This window comes from Triturus cristatus, chromosome 10 (genome assembly GCF_964204655.1).
Source record: "Triturus cristatus chromosome 10, aTriCri1.1, whole genome shotgun sequence".
Classification (NCBI taxonomy): Eukaryota; Metazoa; Chordata; class Amphibia; order Caudata; family Salamandridae; genus Triturus; species Triturus cristatus.
The window spans coordinates 412,373,593-412,389,855 of NC_140593.1; the positions used below are offsets into that span (position 1 = coordinate 412,373,593).

A 16,263-nucleotide genomic window follows, 5' to 3' on the forward strand; every position below is an offset into this window, starting at 1 on the left:
GCTACCCTCCCTGTACAGAGCCTATGCTAAACTTAGGCACACACCCTAGCACTATGGCGCTTAGGTGTGTGCCTGGCACACTGCAGCTGTAATCAGGGCCGGACTGGGAACCCAAAGCAGCACTGGCAATTTTGTAGGACCACCCCACTCCCCCCCCCTCTCCTCCCCCCCCCAGGGAGGAGGGATGGGCAGAGGTGCAAGTGTGAAGCAATGCTGCTTTTGTTATTGGGCGCTGATATTGCAGCGACGCGGCAAAACCAGCGCCCAGTATACATAAAACAGCCCCTACTTCTGCTAAAGAGGCCCCCACCCTTCCAGCCTACTGGGAAAATGCCCGATGCCTGCTACAGCCAGTCCGGCCCTGGCTGTAATCAGTGCCAGCACTAGGGAGAGGGGTGGAGTGTGCAATATCTCTGTGAATATGGCGCTCTCCTGCAGTCTCCCTGTCACGCAACACAGCTCAGCCTCTTTGGGGGCTGAGCTGCGTTCCTTGACAGTTTTTAGAATCTGGGACTCTGTTTATTAAAAGGCCACTAATATATACAGCCCTGGAAAAGCATGATCATATGTAATTATACAAACATAAATATTTTTGAAAGTTTGCCTTTGCTTCATGCCGTATTTAGTCATATGGTCTCATTCATCAGTCCCAGAAAAGGGAGACGGATTCCAGGAGGAAGAAAAATGTGACAGAAACAGTTTGGAAGGCCACAGACATTCATTACATTTTTTATGTTTGGATATTCGCTGTACAAACACAGTTGTCCTACTTTCAGAAATTCTCCACACTTGTGTGTGTAGTGACAAAAAGATCATACGCTCTTTGGTAGAGCCTTATTGTGTGAGAGTTGTGTGAGTCCTCATGACATGGCACAGCTAATAATGCTTGATTTACTCTCTCACGTCACTCTGCTGTTAATCATTTTTTTGTTATCACACACAAATGAGGGCTCTCGAGGTACTGAAGACCAAATCCCTTACCATAACATCACCCAGATTACTCATCAACTCCCTCTCTCTTCTAATAATCCTATGGAATAAGTTTAAAAATGAAACATTGAAAGGTGCTGCTCGACCCCAATTTAACGTTGCACCAGAAATCAGCCCACATACCTCATCATGATATGTCATCCGGAAATAATGTAGCACTTTGAGATACTTTGTAATATACTCTTATACCAACGCTTTGCACTAATTCTGGTCACTCCCAAACTGGACTAACGCAATGTGTTTCTCGATGGCGCCCACAGCATTTTACTCAATAAACAACAACTTCCTCGTAATTCATGATCAACGCGTTTCAAAGTGAGGAAAGAGCTATCAGCCCTTTCAAAGCCTCTTGAACGGGGAGAGGTTCAATTTAAAATGCTGTTTATGGCTCTCGAGAAAGGACCCTGCAAGAAGGCTTTCAATGAGTTCTATGCTCACACCCACACCTGCACTTCCACAAGAACAGAGGGTTGCCAATGAGGTGGGATTTGTACAAGTGCTACCTGATAATAATGATGAACCACTGACAGAGCCAAGGCCTACGCTACCAGATCGTCCCATGCCTTGATAATGCGTGAGATTCTGCCTTCAACCAGACGGCTCTCCTTCCCTTACAGAACACAATCAGAAATGTTGGTGTGGGATCTTGCTTGAGGAGCACTGATATCAGGACTCCACTGGAGATTTCGTTAAGATTGCAGCCTCAATGATTCCTTCTTGAAATAATTTGGAAAATAGGACTATGAAAAATGATATTTGTCAAACCCACATGGTCCCCACGTTGTACATATCTCCTTGTGATGTGAATTGAATGTTTTTAACTATGCACTGCACAAAATCACAGCACGTTTATGATTTGTAATGCTTGGTAGTTGCAACATTAATCATACATCAAACACATGAAACATTTAAATGCACCTTATATTATATGCAAATCAAAAGTTGTACAACAAACGATTATTTGGTAATAGGCAATTCTGAATTTTTTATAAATAGCCATGAGGGCAAAGCACCATATAAGTTGAGCAAATGTTAAACTAAAGATACAAATGCAAGCATGACATGTGGATAGGTAAAGCACTCCAATTAAGTGCAAAATAATTATTTAAAACTAAGGATGAAAATCATTTTTCAATTGTTCTCTCATTTTCAAATGTTGCATCAACTTTCTTGTTCACCAAATTCAGAGGAAAAACAGCATTTACAACACAGGCATTACCACACAATGCCTTTACCACGCATCATTTACCATGCATTGCCTTTCCAATGCAACGCCTTTTGCTGAACTAACTATAACTTGCGCCCCTGTAATGCACTGCTTATTACTTCACATATTACATCACTCATGACATGGTCAGTGACATCACTGATGGCATCTCAAATGACATCACTAATGACATCATCCAGTGAGTGTGAGTATTCTCTAAAAGTTACTGAGTGTTAAAAATATATACTATGGTGGCTGTGGAAGTGCCTGTATAAGTGAGTGAGTGAGTGTGTAAGTGGTGTATAGTGAGTGGGTATGTGAGAGACACTATACATGAGTGAGTGTGTGAGTTTTTGTATGGATGTGTGAGTGGGTGTCAGTGAGAGTATGAATAAGTGATTAGCAGTGTATCTGTATGGGTGAGTGAGTGGTTGTGTAAGCGGCTGTAATGGTGAATGAGAGGGTGAATGATTGGCTGTATGGGTGAGTGTGCGGGTGTGTCAATGGCTGTAGATGGAAGTAGAGTATAAATACCTAGGCAATATGATCAAGAAGTATGTAATCTATCGATATATATGCGCCCCTCTGGTGCCAATTTTATTTCCAAGAAAAAGAGTGCAACAATGTAAAACCCAAACAACACTTACTAGACTTATAAACATTCATTTAATGACCTATTAAAAAACATTTCATAATACACTTTAAAATGAAAATATATGAATATTAAAACATATTATAACTCTTTTTCATCAGTAAACACAATTACATAAGTAAACATTTCTTGGTGGCAGACAAGTTGAATCTTTTTCGACGCACGTTTCGACGCAAACTGCGTCTTCATCAGGAAAGAGCCACACGTAAACCTACAACATAATATAACAGTTACACTCAAGTTTATGATATTATCTGAAAAAGTTTTACCTTCACCATCACCTCAGTGAATGATTCTTTAAGTAAGGTGATTCTGACATTTCTGTTTGGATAAAAAAAAATGTTTACAAATAAAAGGGTTTATACTGAATGATGTCATTATTACATTATTCATTTTATTATATTTATCAACCTGGTTTATCACGGAAAATCTCCTGGATCCTTTATTATTAGTTTTATTCATCATTAACTCAATTTTATTTGCTTACTTTATATATATCTCCTCTAAATTTCCAGCAATGACAGACTGTGTTTCCTTCAATGTGTAAATCAATATACTATTGCTGAACACTGGTGCTGAAAAACAATGATGTTATATTTAGTCAAAATCAGTTGGTTCCCCCTTAATGTATTACGGGGGGTATCTTCAGTTTAGTTCATTACTTACTGTGTTTTTATCCGCGAGGATTATAAATCTATTCCTTTATATTTTATGTCTCAACGGGGGTTTGTTACACAGTACGCGATTCAATGGATAAAAGTTACTGGAAAGAAGAAGAAAAAACAAACATAATAATGTTTGGTTCTATTTCAATCAACCCTAATCCTTATTTTGACTTGTTTATAAAATTTACCTGTTTATATAGTCCGTCTTTCAGTGATAGATAATTTTGTGATACAATTCATGAAGAACGATGTTTTAAACGGAATGCAGTCTTTTGGATATGGCTGAAATAAACAACAAAATTCAATAAGGATGGTTTCTATCTGGTATCCCCGTGTCTTCCTAGTTCATAGGCAATTTAGTGTTAAGCATAAGAGATTTTAGATATCATTGCCTGATCTTTGCGCGTTCTATGTAGCTGTTAAACTGAAGCTCTCTATATTGAATACCAGCTACAACACCAGAACTATTGTGAGACTTATTAAGACTCTGGTGTAAAACTGCCTAAGTCCCCTTATTTATATTCATATTAAGGAAGGACAAATATCTCTACTTTCGATATAAATCCTGTGATTCAGTCATGGAAGGAGATACTTTAATTTTTAATGGTCACACTATTCGTGCACAACAGATGTGGACCTGTAAGACACAGAATGTTGTCTATTTAATCATATGTCCCTGTAAATTAGGGTACGTAGGAGACACTTCTAGGGCTATTAATACGAGATTAACAGAACATCGATCAGCAATCCGGACAGCTAAAATCACTGCTCCATTAGTGAAACACTACCTTGAATCAGAACATAAACCAGAGGAGATGCAATGGAGAATAGTAGAAAAAATCAAAAATGTAGGAGATAATGAAAGCAACAGAATTTGTAGATTTAGAGAAGTCTACTGGATATTCTCTCTCAATACAGTAGTTAATGGGTTGAACAATGAGCTACCCTGGGAAAATGCGATTTAAACCCGCCTACATAAAGGACAGATATAACTATATAGTGATCTTGAGCACTACTTATAGTTATTTACATATATAACTGGATGGTTACATATAGATTAATAAGAGACATATTTGACTCATAGAGTACTTTAAATAGTCAAAGCTGAGACTTCTAGATATTAAACTTATTATATAATGACTTGATACACTAACCAGAAAAATAGGCTTTTTCTGGAATATTTTAAAGTAAAATAAGCCTCATCGAGCGACATGATTAGTATATATTATTACATATAACATAAGAAATAGAGACGAAAGAAAAAGTATTAATCCTATATATGACCGTCAACAATAGATAATTGCCTATTATAGTAGGGACTTTCATGTAATGTGATTCAATATAAATAAATGAGATAGTATTTACCTTTAAACATTCAGTTATTCACATTGTTAGACTCGTTTTGTCAATAAAAAATAAAAAAGACATGGATGTTTACACCCTGGTCACATGACCCAAGAAACCCTATCCCAACTCCTGTAGGAGAATTTAGGCGGAACAGAAGCGAGTATACATGATGACCCCCATCACATGACCCGAGGTAGCCAATAACAAAGAAATAGCTGGCAAAACCCTCATCACGTGACCTTGGAAATCCAATCAGAGGTCTCGTGAGATAATCTAGACCGATTAGGAGGAAGTCGATGTCAACATCCGCATCACATGACCCATTTTAACCTATATCGAAGCAGGGCTAATACCACACAGGTGTGTTTATATAGCACAAACCAACAGCGAGTGTAAAACGTCCCGAAACGACTGAGCAGGATGCAGAGACGCCGCCGGTATTTATATCTATGGGACTATTCGAAGGTAAACTTTAATATAATACATTTATTTGAGAATAGATAGAATTCATATTAAGGAAGGACAAATATCTCTACATTCGATATAAATAAGGGGACTTAGGCAGTTTTACACCAGAGTCTTAATAAGCCTCACGATAGTTCTGGTGTTGTAGCTGGTATTCAATATAGAGAGCTTCAGTAATACACACTTTAATAGCTACATAGAACGTGCAAAGATCTGGCAATGATATCTAAAATCTCTTATGCTTAACACTAAATTACCTATGAACTAGGAAGACACGGGGATACCAGATAGAAACCATCCTTATTGAATTTTGTTGTTTATTTCAGCCATATCCAAAAGACTGCATTCCGTTTAAAACATTGTTCTTCATGAATTGTATCACAAAATTATCTATCACTGAAAGACGGACTATATAAACAGGTAAATTTTATAAACAAGTCAAAATAAGGATTAGGCTTGATTGAAATAGAACCAAACATTATTATGTTTGTTTTTTCTTCTCCTTTCCAGTAACTTTTATCCATTGAATCGCATACTGTGTAACAAACCCCCGTTGGGACATAAAATATAAAGGAATAGATTTATAATCCTCACGAATAAAAACACTGTAAGTAATTAACTAAACTTAAGATACCCCCCGTAATACATTAAGGGGAACCAATTGATTTTGACTAAATATAACATCATTGTTTTTCAGCACCAGTGTTCAGCCAAATTATATTGATTTACACATTGAAGGAAACACAGTCTTTCATTGCTGGAAATTTAGAGGAGATATATATAAAGTAAGCAAATAAAATTGAGTTAATGATGAATAAAACTAATAATAAAGGATCCAGGAGATTGTCCGTGATAAACCAGGTTGATAAATATAATAAAATGAATAATGAAATAATTACATCATTCAGTATTACCCCTTTTTATTTATAAAAAAGTTTTTTTATCCAAACAGAAATGTCAGAATCACCTTACTTAAAGAATCATTCACTGAAGTGATGGTGAAGGTCAAACTTTTTCAGATAATATCATAAACTTGAGTGTAACTGTTATATTATGTTGTAGGTTTACGTGTGGCACTTCCCTGATGAAGACGCAGTTTGCGTCGAAACGCGCGTCGAAAAAGATTCAACTTGTCTGCCACCAAGAAATGTTTACTTATGTAATTGTGTTTACTGATGAAAAAGAGTTATAATATGTTTTAATATTCATATATTTTCATTTTAAAGTGTATTATGAAATGTTTTTTAATATGTCATTAAATGAATGTTTTTAAGTCTAGTAAGTGTTGTTTGGGTTTTACATTGTTGCACTCTGTTTCTTGGAAATAAAATTGCACCAGAGGGGCGCATATATATCGATAGATTACATACTTCTTGATCATATTGCCTAGGGATTTATACTCTACTTGCATAGTACCCTGCCCTAGGAATTGTACATTTATTGGACAGGGGGCCCTTGTTAGTTTTTTATGAACTTTACCCACAGAATGGCTGTAGATGGTGCATGAGTGGCTGAATGACTGACTGAGCAGGTACATAAGTGTCTGTATGAGTGAGTGACAGGGTACAAAAGTGGCTGTATGGGTGCATGAATTGGTTTGTAAGCAGTGATGGCTGGTGATATTTCAAAGTGGTAGGGCGTAAAAGTTGGGGATGAGTATTACGCACTAGAGTAAATAAACTTGAGAGGGGTCCTCCTGAAAACTACATCGAGCTCTCCCCTCGCACTCAGTCAGGAGCTCTCAGGCCAGGGTACTGTGTTGAGGGGGTCCACTGGAGCCCGGGGGTCCCCAGCACCGCGGGGCCTATGCTATGCCACTGGTATTACGTTGTGAGTAAGCCCCACGTAGTGATTTTGTTGGGGGTTCTCACTCATGAACATTTTTTAAAAAGTAAGCTTCAAATGTTAGATTTTAAAGGAAATTTGGGAAAGCAAGAAGGGTTTTAAAGCAATCGTGAATTTGAACTCTTGAACCATATAAACATATTTGAAACTGGATGAAGCGTGGAATGTGCTGAATGCTGCAGGCCTGGAATTGTCACCTTTAAACAGCAAAGAGATGGGCCTGGGTATCCAGCTGAGAGGTGAGTGTTCATGGCTGGACTGGGACAAATCCCAGCCTTCCATTTGATGCGCATGCCACTCTTCCATTCTGGGTCTGAGGGTGCTGATGGAAATTGCACTGGGTCGATCGATCCGGACTGTTATGGACTTGCAGTGTATGTGAATAAAACACCTACCGCTTGAAGTCTCTCTTCTTGTGCAGTGTTTAGTGTTGCAATAAACGATGTTCCCCTCACCGTACAAGTTTCGTCCGTATATCAGTTTAGCACCACATGAGGGACCAGCAAAACAGTGACGCTACATCTTGCATTACGACAGTTCTGTTTGTCAACATTTGAAAACTTGTTCAGAGGCACTAAATAAATTAAGGATTTATGTTGCTTGCCGTTGAAAATAAAACTAAAATGCATTTCTCTTACTAAGTACACACACATGTATGTGGACTGTGCACAGTACTAAAACTAGCCCATGACATGGACATGCAACTAAGCAAAGCGGCTCAAGTTCTACTAGATTTCATTAAATGTATGCTTCTACGGCTAGTTATGTGACATGGAAAGTTGCATGTATGCTTCACTACTGCATGACAACATAAATACAGCTGAAGTCCTTGAACCAAACAAACCTCCCATGAAATGGTCGGATGTATGTCGTTACAACGCACACTTTTACAACGCATGCACTTACAACGCATTTTTTACAACGCACAATCCATTACAACGCATGAAATTACAACGCAGGACACTACAACGCATTTTTAAAAACTACCTTTACAACGCATTTCCATTACAACGCATACTACCTTTACAACGCATACCATTACAACGCATAATATTAAATTGCATTTAAGGTAAGTATTAGATAGTATAGGGGTAAAAATTACTATTCTCGGGTCTACAGGCGTGAGTCGGACCGGCCGGAGGAGGACTCCATGGATCTCCTAACAGACATTCGCATGCCCTCCTTGTCGGATGAAGATCGTGAAGCTATGGACAGTCCACTCACTGAGGCCGAACTGCAGCGGGTGATAGGAGAACTGCGTCCTGGTAAGGCGCTCGGCCCCAACGGCCTCCCAATTGAGCTCTACAAGCTCCAGCCGGAGGCTATTAGCAAGCATCTTAAACCCATGTTCGAGCACAGTATGGAGAGGGGGATGTTGCCCCGTGATCAGCGGGTTGCGACCATAGTGGCGATACCGAAGGAAGGGAAGCCTAAAGATGCGTGTGCGTCATACAGACCGATCTCGCTTCTCAACGCGGAGCCCAAAATACTCGCGAAGACACTGGCCAACAGGCTTAAATCGGTGCTGCCTTCGTTGGTCCACCCAGACCAGTCGGGATTTATGCCCCGCCGTAACACGGCCCTCAACATACGAAGGCTAAACGGCGTACTGGGGCAATGCCACAGACTACAGGAGGACACGGTGGTGGTCTCTCTGGACGCCACAATGGCCTTCGACACCCTAGAGTGGCCATACATGTTCGCGGTCCTGCGCAGACTGGGCTTTGGCCCTCAATTTATAGGGTGGGTTCGCCTACTATACGCTGAACCCTTGGCGCGTGTGCTGGTGAACAACAAGCTGTCCGAGGTTTTCTCGCTGGAGAGAGGGACCCGGCAGGGCTGCCCCCTCTCCCCCCTTCTTTTCGCCCTCTCCCTCGAACCACTCGCGGCCTGGATACGGCAGGCTGTCGACCTGACTGGTATATCCTGGGCAGAGGGATGGGAGGACAGAATCTCCCTCTACGCCGACGACATACTCCTCTATCTTACCAAACCACGCAGGTCCATAATTGTGGCACTCGATATACTTGCTATCTTCGGCCGTAACTTCGGCTTCCGGGTCAACTGGGCCAAATCACACCTCTATGTCCTACGGGGTGAACCTCCGCGCCTCCCGGCCACGTGCCCCATTAATGTGGCAGTGGAAGGGTTTAAGTACCTGGGAGTCTACATCACCACCAATAAAGCTCTGTCATACGAGCGCAACCTCAAGCCGCCACTCGATCGGCTCCAACGGGAGGCTAAATCCTGGCAGCACCTGCCACTGACGCTGCTGGGCCGGGCAGCCCTATTCAAGATGCTAACATTACCACGGTTTCTGTACGCGCTGCAAAACTATCCAGATTTAGTCCCCAACGGCTACTTCGTGGCCATCGAGGCCGCACTGCGCGACCTCCTCTGGGCCGGGTCGCCCCGAATCTCCCTGGCCAAACTCACATTGGGATGGTACGACGGTGGTATAGCCCTCCCCGACATCCGTAAATACTACTGGGCGGCCCACCTGTCCGCGATCAACCAGGGTACATATGGAGACGGGAACGATCCCGCCTACGGCATGGACAGATGGCTGCTTCCCGGGGGGAACTACGAGATTGCACTCTACTCCAGACGGGGTATACGTCCACTGACCGGACCTACCCGTCACTCGGTACAGATATGGCACGTCGCCCAGAGGAAGCTTGGATGGGCGGGGGTCCTTACGATGGCCACGCCACTGTGGGCCTCCGACAAGCTGGGCAACCTGGGGCGCACCAAAGGGTTCCGTAATTGGGACTTAATTGGTATCTCCCAAATCAAGGACATCTGGGGCCCTACGGGGATCCGCACATTCGCCCAAATGCAAGACACATACGAGCTAGCTCACACCGAATACTTTCGATACCTACAGGTGCGGCACTCCCTCCGGACTAACATCCCACCGGAGACCAAGATACCACAATCCTCCCCGCTTGAAGATAGGTTGTTAGATGGGCACCTCCCGGAACACGCCATATCACTCACGTACAAAAAGCTGATTAACAACCCCCCCGACACGCTTCTGCCCCTTAGAGAGAAATGGGCCGCTGATGGGCTGGAGATAGACGATGAAGAATGGCTCTGCGCTCTGGCCTCTCCCCGGGAGGTCGCAATATCAGCCCGGCTGCGACTTATCCAACTTAAGATCCTTCACAGGGTGTATATCTCCTGCACTAGGCTACACACGATGGGGAGGGCGGACTCAGTACTCTGCAGGAAGGGATGTGGGGGCACGGGTACATTCTTCCATATGGTGTGGGATTGCCCTAAGATTCAGCGTTACTGGAGAAGGGTGGTGCTGTGTATGGAGGAGGTTTGGGAGGTGGAGATTCGCCCGGAGGCCAAGAGGTGCCTCCTCAATATATGGGAACCTACGGACCTGTCACCGAAAGGGAGGCTCTGGGTGACGCTCGGACAAATGGTGGCGAAGAGGAACATAGCCAGGCTCTGGGGCAGTCCTCTCCCACCCAAAGTGTCGGATTGGCACAGAGACATGGACTGGTGTATGCTGCAGGAAAAGACTGTATATATAACGAGAGGATGCCCCCGGAAGTGGAGGGAAGTGTGGTCCAACTGGAACGATTTCAGGGGGGGCATATGCGAGCCTCCTCCCGAGGGGCGGGAAGGCGCAGAGGATCTTTAAACTCTAACGCTGTGGTGGCTCCGGGTGCTAATGGATGGGGTGCGATAGTCATATCAATAGTAGATAGGCGACTTATGGTGCTACGTGATGACCTGGTTTGTTTGTGGGGTGGGGGGGGGGGCAATACGGCTGTTGGGCGCTATTCACCAGTTTGGCAATAGTTTATTTTAGGATCAAATATAAGAAAAAAAGGAGTCCTGCAATATCCTCCTTTACACTGTGATACACTCACAACGTTCCAACGCCTCCGTACCCCCGGGTTGACGGCACTGGGCTGTGTGCTTAATAACGAACTGCAAAGTACATCCTCCGCGGCCGGCCCGAAGGGTTGTAGGCTGTAAGCTGTGTATTGTGTGAGTTTGCAATAAAGGTCTTGTTTAAAAAAAAAAAAAAAAAAAATTACTATTCTAACTCCAGGGGGTGCAACAGTAGGGTAAGTGTTGGATAGTATAGGGTTAAAAATTACTATTCTAACTCCAGGGGGTGCAACAGTAGGGTAAATGTTGGATAGTGTAGGGGTAAAAATTACTATTCTAACTCCAGGGGGTGCAACAGTAGGGAAAGTGTTGGATAGTATAGGGGTAAAAATTACTATTCTAACTCCAGGGGGTACAACAGTAGGGTAAGTGTTGGATAGTATAGGGGTAAAAATTACTATTCTAACTCCAGGGGGTGCAACAGTAGGGTAAGTGTTGGATAGTATAGGGGTAAAAATTACTATTCTAACTCCAGGGGGTGCAACAGTAGGGTAAGTGTTGGATAGTATAGGGGTGAAAATTACTATTCTAACTCCAGGGGGTGCAACAGTAGAGTAAGTGTTGGATAGTATAGGGGTAAAAATTACTATTCTAACTCCAGGGGGTGCAACAGTAGGGTAAGTGTTGGATAGTATAGGGGTAAAAATTACTATTCTAACTCCAGGGGGTGCAACAGTAGGGTAAGTGTTGGATAGTATAGGGGTAAAAATTACTATTCTAACTCCAGGGGGTGCAACAGTAGGGTAAGTGTTGGATAGTATAGGGGTAAAAATTACTATTCTAACTCCAGGGGGTGCAACAGTAGGGTAAGTGTTGGATAGTATAGGGGTAAAAATTACTATATTATGCGTTGTAATGGTATGCGTTGTAATGGTAGTATGCGTTGTAATGGAATGCGTTGTAAAGGTAGTTTTTAAAAATGCGTTGTAGTGTCATGCGTTGTAATGTCATGCGTTGTAATGGATTGTGCGTTGTAAAAAATGCGTTGTAAGTGTAGTGCGTTGTAAAAGTTGCGTTGTAAAGGTTGTTCCCCGAAATGGTCAAGTGTGAGTTACACCTGCACTAGTGGCTCACCTTTTGAAAACGGTTTTGAAGTGCACTACAAAAGAAAATAACAAGCAGCTTAATGAGCTGTCTTTGATTAACAATACGGTTGTAAGTTGCTAACAAAAGATAAAAACACTTCCCAATTAAAAACTAACCAGCATACTAAAACAGCGTGCACCCGCAGTCCAGTACTCATTTCTCTGTGTTTCAGCTGGATTCGATTTCAGAGCATCGTGGGTGATAAGAAAAAGCGTGTTTGCAAAGCACAAAAAAAATACAAGGGCTTAAACTTGATAGAACAAAGTTGAATGAGCCCTGAAACTATTCAACTTCATGCTAGGTCCTGGAGAATTGCTTTGTCCTTTTAATTGCAACAGGAACACAAGCACATCAAATTAAATGAAAACGCCAGGCAGATTTAATCAGCTGTGTGACAAAGTAAGGCTCCGTTGTTTGAATTTCCATGTACTTCACATAAGACATGGCAATTCATCAACCATAAGTCAAGCATAAATGAATTTGGATATTGGGAGCACCAGGCGCGCAACGCCCATAGGGCTCAAAGGGCTTCGGCATGTCTCGATGATGCTCCTTCGCTGTTTATGTTAGTAAAGAGCAGCGGCGACCAGCATATTCGAGGGAGGGGGGTCGCGGGTGGGGAATAAACAAACAATTAAAATAAAACGTTAAACCTACCTGAGGGAGTGCCGGGGTACTGCACCGCCTCCGCTCCAGGCGGGTCACTGGTGAGTCCTCGTGTTCCTGCTGTAGGAAGCAGCCAGCAGGCAGCTTCCTGCTTCCCTCCCCTACGCAACGCACACCAATCAAAACGCTGGTAGGCGCAGCAGGCGAGCACCCCAGCTGGGACATTTTCTCTGCATAGAGAAAAAGGGAGAGTGGACGGTCCTGCTCGAGGGCAGTGGGGAGTGGCTTACCCACTGTTATGGGTACTGACTGTTTGGTCGGCTCCAGGGCCGGCCAAACCGTCAGTACTCACAACAGTGGGAAAGCCACTCCCCCCTGCCCTCGAGCAGGACCGCCCACCCTCCCGCCCCCAACCAAGCACAGAGGCACGTCTGCTTTTTCGCAATGCGAGAAGGCAGAAACATAAATGGTCATTTTTACCGTTTATGTTTCTCCCTTCTCACACTGCGAGAAAGCAGTAGGGCGATGCCCCCACTCCCTAATGGGGGAGCCGCCACTGTGTGTAAGTAGGTGTATGGGTGAGTAAGTGGGTGTGTGAGTGGCGGTATGGGTGAGTGAATGGGTGTGTGAGTGGCTGTATGGGTGAGTAAGTGTGTGTGTGTGAGGTTGTATGGGAGAGTGTGTGCTATATAGGTGAGTCAGTACACATTTTAGTATATGTATGAGTAAGTGAGTGGGTGTGTGAGTAACTGTATGAGTAAGTGAGTGGCTGTGTGAGTGACTGTATGGATGAGTGTGTAGGTGTGTGATTAGCTGTATGGGTGAAAGAATTAGTGTGTGAGTGGCTGAATGGGTGTATGGGTCGGTGTGTAAATGTCTGTATGTCTGTAGGACTGGATGTGTGAGTTGCAGTGTAGGTCAGTGAGTAGGTGAGTGATTGGCTGTGTATGTGAGTCAGTGGTTGCGTTAGTGGCTGTATGGGTGAGTTGATGTGTGAGTGGCTCTATGGATCAGTGAGTAGGTGTGTGAGTATTTGTGTGGGTCTGTGAATGGGTAGGTCAGTGGTTGTGTCGTAGATGGTTTATGAGATGTTGTATGTGGGTGTAAGTGGGTGTGTGAGTGGTTTTATGGATGTCATCAATTATGTCATCAGTGGTGTTACTGACCATGTCATGAGTGATGAAATATGTGAAGTCATAAGCAGTGCATTGCAGGGGCATATGTTATAGTTAGCTAAGGTAAGTATAACTTCTGAATTTCACTGGTTTTTATTTACAAGCGAAATCTGAGCCTAACTATAACGTCCCTGTAACCTTTGGTTTTTTCAGTGAATTTCCATGGTTGTTTAAATTCAATTTCCTAACTATAATGTCTCTGTAACCTTTGGTTTATTTAGTGAATTGCAACGTTTTTTAATGAATTTTATTTCCTAACTGTAACCTGTAACCTTTGCGAGTGGGTGTGTGAGTGGCTGTATGGGTCTGTGTGTGGCTCTGTCAGTGACTGTATGGGGGTGTACATGGATGTGTAAGAGGCTGCATGAGTGCCTATGTGGAACTTTGAGTGGGCGCATGACTTTATTCTGCCTCTTGCTGCTCGTTTCTGACCTCTATTTTGCCTCTTGCTGCTCCTTTGGCACCTTTATTTTGCCTCTTTCTGCTTGATTCTCACCTTTTTCTGCCTCTTGCTGCTTGTTTCTCACCTTTATTCTGCCTCATTCTGCTTGTTGCTAACCTTTATTTTGCCTCTTTTTGCTCATATCTAACCTTTATTTTGCCTCTTTCTGCTTGGGTCTGACATTTATTCTACCTCTTTTTGCTCTTTTCTCACCTTTATCTTGCCTCTTTCTACTCTTTGCTGACCTTTATTTTGCCTCTTTCCGCTTGTTGATTTACAGCCAATCCAGAGGCATTGAGTAGTTTGTTGTATAAGTTATCTGACCAGTATTGACAGCCTGCAGAGTAGCACACCACCTCACCTTCAGATGCAGTAGAACCACTTTTGTGGGTCCTTACAATCTGCTCTTAAGAAGAAACAAACCAGAACACTGGCAATGAATGGCTATCATACCTACAGAACAGATCATGACCATGGGAAGATTTTGGCATCATAGAAACTTGGGGCCCGATTAAGAGCTCAGAGGACAGGGTACTCCACTGCAAACGCAATGGACTATCCACCCTGGCAAACCCTAAGTCCACCTCTTAATTTAAAGGCGTACAGACCTAAGTTCTCCATCAATAGAGTTCATTTAGGGTGCGGGCATTATGTATTTGTTTTCCCATCCATCAATGGCAGGAAAACCCTGGCAGTGAGGGAAGATAAAAAACTTAAAACTTCCACACCCTGGTGTGGGGTTCATTAACTTTTTGTTTTTCAGAAACAAACTGCCACCTTAGGAGATTTATTTTTTTAGCCAAAACATTAAATGTTTTGTGGATGGCTGTCAAAACTGAAGGCAGACATCCAGCAAACTTTTTATACATTCAGAAAAACTGCTCTGGTGGTGGTATACAGAGATGACCACTGGGCTGACAGTTATCTCTAAATTTGACAAATGGTGGTCAGTCAGGATGGCAGAGATGATGTCCTCCACCACTCTGATGAATGGAGTACAGTCCATCAAACACTAAATAAGGCAATTAGTTCCCTCTTCTATAGAGGAGAAAACCCATAAACCTGTCTTTCAAAACACAATTCCCTTAGTTTCTGAATCCTTGGAATCTTCCCACTCCCCAAACACACTTGCCATGTAAAGCTAGCTTAATTTGCTGGCCTAATGTATCCTTTTTCTGGTAATCAGACAGGACTAAGGTCATTGACACATCAATCATGTCTTGAGGCTCAATGTATGAGTTTGGCAATGGTGAGGAATGGCCCGCTTGATCCCTTTGCATCATGGAGGAATCGGTCTACTTCATTTGGAAGGAAAATATGTGTAAATGAAAGACATTCTCTGCATCCGCTGCACCTCACTTCACCTGACCTCTGTAAATATAGTTAGTCACAAGAAAATATAATCACACCATTGGTGCAGCCATTGGTAATATCAGTCATGATAATGCTTCACAAACGATTTCCTATGCTGGCATGGTGATATCTAGTGGAGTCATTTAGAATTTGGGAGAGAGTGAAGACCCCCATCAATCAGAACTGCTCCTGCTAAACTTACATTTCCCCCTCACTACATTTAGAGGAGAAGAAGTGCTGGTTTCTGACTGTGGCGCCTCTGCTAACTCAGAAATATCTACAACGATATGCTGTCCACCACAGGATTGTCAGGTCATACTGACCTGTTGTCGCATGCTTTGTAGAGGTGGCCATCATCATTAGATTTCCCTGTTTGGCACAACACTGTGATGTTTGTTGGTCCCAAGCAAGGGTGTTGCCCAATTGGCTCCATGTGCCATTGATGCAACCAATTTGTTTTCAAGAATAAACTTATGCACTGGAAGGTTATTCTTGGAAACAAAAATTATTTACTG

The 16,263-nt window shown here is 42.9% G+C and overlaps 1 protein-coding gene across 1 annotated transcript in view; it reads right to left on the reverse strand.

Annotated features, from left to right (window-relative positions):
- Positions 1–16,263, reverse strand: part of LOC146789531 (uncharacterized) — a 135,921-nt gene that overhangs the window by 35,765 nt on the left and 83,893 nt on the right. The window lies entirely within an intron of this gene.